This window comes from Acomys minous (genome assembly GCF_964271855.1).
Source record: "Acomys minous genome assembly, chromosome: 16".
In the NCBI taxonomy this organism is placed as follows: Eukaryota; Metazoa; Chordata; class Mammalia; order Rodentia; family Muridae; genus Acomys; species Acomys minous.
Window position 1 is genome coordinate 90,322,819 of NC_140498.1, and position 3,361 is coordinate 90,326,179.

Genomic DNA, 3,361 nt, shown 5'->3' on the forward strand with positions numbered 1-3,361 from the left:
ACTGAACTGGGTATACCAGCAGTCATGTGGGTAAACGGGCCGGTCCTGGGCCACAGAAAGTGCTTCATCCACCGGCTTTGGGCCTGGGCTTCCCTGCACCGGGGCAATGCTGGCAAGGATTCCCTGACCCCACTCTGCCCTTCTTCCCCTCCCCCCCTTTGCCTGAATAGTACATTCTGTTCTCTCTCTCTCTCTCTCTCCTCCCCCTTCTCTTCATCTCTTCTCATTTTTTTTCTATCTATCTCCTACTGTCTCTGTGTCCTCCGCTCCCATCCCAGGCCTTGCCTTAGTGCCCCTTGCACTTTGACATCCTCTCTCTTCCCCACCCTGGGCTCATGTTACTGAAACGCAGAAACAGTTGAAACTCACGAGAGATCTGTGCCGGAGAGGCTGTGTGTCTACCAGCTGCATGACCAGGGGTCTGAGTTTCCTGGGTAGGCCCCTAAGTAGCAGAGAGCCACGCAGGATACCTGTCTGCACTCAGGGGACACATGAGGCCTGCACCCAGGAGCCAGGGAGGTGGTCATTTCTAGCCACTATCTTCCAAGGCCTACAGACCTTTTAGCAATCTGACCTTGCTGGCCTCTGGGCTTTACCACAGATAGGGAAGGAAGGACCCTCACTGTGGGGGTCCTTGAGTACCCCAGAATCCTTGTTCTGCCTGTCTCCTTTCAACAATTTACATCACTCTGCGCCAACCTTCCCATCTGAGTTTGCCTTTCTTGGTCGCGAACCCAGACTGAGCTAGACCATCCTGTGTGTGCTAGCATCCTCTGCAGCGTTGGCTGACCTCCGTCCATTAGCTTTTAGTAGCAAAGTAGCCCTGTTGTGACAACCCAAAATATCTCCAGATGTGGCTGAAGCCCCACCCCCACCCCCACCCCCCACCCCGCCTGAGGAGGGTAGCCTCATCCTTGGGGGAAAACCATTGATGGAAAATACCTTTGTTCTCCTGCACCCACGGCACGCCCTGCGCATCTCGTTTTCTCTGTCTCTAAGATCCCCGTGGCTTCCCAGAGCTCTTGTGGCTGTTAGTGTCACAGCGGCGTGGGCACAGGGCTTTCGGGGCACAGGGGCGTGTGACTGTGTAAGCCTGGTGGATCCCTAGAACCATCTCAGGAGCTGCTGTGGGGTGGATGCCAAGCAGCTGAGCCTATCAGGGCTAAGCCATCGGCTGTCCTATCATCATGAGTACGGAGCCTGCGGTCTTAGATCTTCTCCTTAGATCTCTCGCTCGCTGCCGTGCCCACTGCCTTCATCTGTCCTCTCTGCCTGGATCCACCTCACCCCCCCCCCCTTTTTTTTTTACTAGGCCTGCTCCTCACATGGGGCTCCAGTACAATCCGGCTCTCCTTCCTGGGGGCCGGCAAGATTGTTCGGGGAGTAAGGTGGCCTGAGTTGAATCCCTAGGACCCCCACGGTGGAGGATGAGAACCAACTTACACAGGTCGTCTTATCCTCTGACCTCCCCCTGTCTGTAGCCCAGAGATCCCATCTCAGGTGCACGGATTTGGAGTGAGAGGAAGGAGGTCTTGGCAGTGGGGCTTGCCGGAAGCTGGGAGCCCTGGTGGGAGGAGCCATTACCTCAGGTGGGCCACTGAAACATGGTCTGAAATCTAGGGGCTCCCTGGTTCTGTAGTCTCCCCTAGTCCCATCACCATCAGTTCAGTGCAGTAGGATCAGCTGCCCTTCCCTCCCTACCGCCATACAGCCCAGGCCTGGCCAAAACTGAGGGGAGACCATGGGCCTCTAAGTGGAACAAAGTGGGTGTGGTGATTAATTTGCGAGCATCAAAGCCCAGAAAGACAGAAGAGGACAGACGGCCACTGTCACTATTTGAGGCCCTTAGGCAAGCAGAACCCAAAGTTCCTCCTGGGATTTCCCGCTGCTAGAACCATCTATCTCGGTGATAACTTTTGATGTTGGACACTTGCCTCTCTTTGCTGCATCCCCAGAGACTCAGAATGGTGCCTGCCATCCCAGACTGCCTCCGACCTTCTGAGTCCACTCTTATAGACAACACCCCCCATCTGCCCTCATCCCCCCTACATCTCCCTGCTAGGGTAGGGGGAGTCGGGGAGGGGGCACTTGTCTATAGAGACTTTGTTTCCAGAGTCCTCAGCTCCCTCAGAGTGACGGGGCAAGCAGGCATGAGACCATAGCAGTTCCCCAGGCAGGAACTACTGAGTCAGTGGCTGTTATCTCTGAGGGTGTCTACCCTGCCCTGTGCCTGGTCCAGGCACATAGAACAGCACCAGGCACCCCAGTGCCACCCAGCTTTACCCTGCCCTAGACTCTTAAAAAAAAAAAAAGTGATCCATGTTGGGGAAGATTAGAGGAAGATTGGCCATATGGGCTGCAACCACATCTTACCCAAAGAAGTCCAGATGAGTGAGCAAGTGTGTGCATGTGTGCGCATGTGCCAGCCCTCATGTGCCCCTCCGGCTGCGAATGACATCTTCACCCCAGGAGCTCAGCTCTGGCACCATAGGCATGTGCTCACGTGTACACACGCCACCCATGCATAGCACACGCCACCCATGCATACCCACTCTGCATGAACCACTTCATGGGGTGCTATGTGGAGCAGAAAGGACTTAGAATTCCAAAATGGGGCAACAGTGGGGTACGGTACCACTAAGTGGGGAGGATTGGTTGGAACCAAGTCAAAATTCTTTACAACATCCAAGGTGCCCTGCTTTTTCCAAGGGTAAAGGGGTCTGGGACTCTGGAAAATCCACAAGCGATCACGTCCCAGCCTAGCACCTTCCCTGACACCCCCCACCCGCATGCCCAGATGGTGCCCGAGATATAATCGCCACATAGCTCCCCCCCCAAACACACCCTAAGGCTGCGAGCCATGGAATACATTTCAAGCCACGCTGTAAACTGTGCTTTTGGATGTCATTGAGCCCTCTCGTGCCAATGACATCACGGTTTCCATGGCAACTAATATAATTAACATGAGGGAAAGTGCAAGGAGAAAGATAAGGCAAAGAGGGAAACACTAGAGTCCAGCCCCAAACAGAGGAAAGGACATGAGGTGCGGGGAGGGCAGAAGGGCCCATCAATTGTTTCCCTGCCACTTGTTTGATGAGCCGCCTGAACACCACTCCCCTTGTGGATGGGGTGGAGTCGGGATCATGAGCTCCTTGGCGATCCCAGTCTCCTACAAAAAGACAGAAGAAGGGCTTTGTCGCCTTCATAGTCATGGAGCTGAAGCAAGCCTGCCTCAGGTGAGGCAAGAACACCTCCACCTCGGGCCCCCTCCATTCTTGGCTCTTGCAGGGGCTCTGATGAAGTCGGGGCCTGGAGGGACTTTCTCAGAACCTTCGTGGGGACACTCATATTTCACATGGGA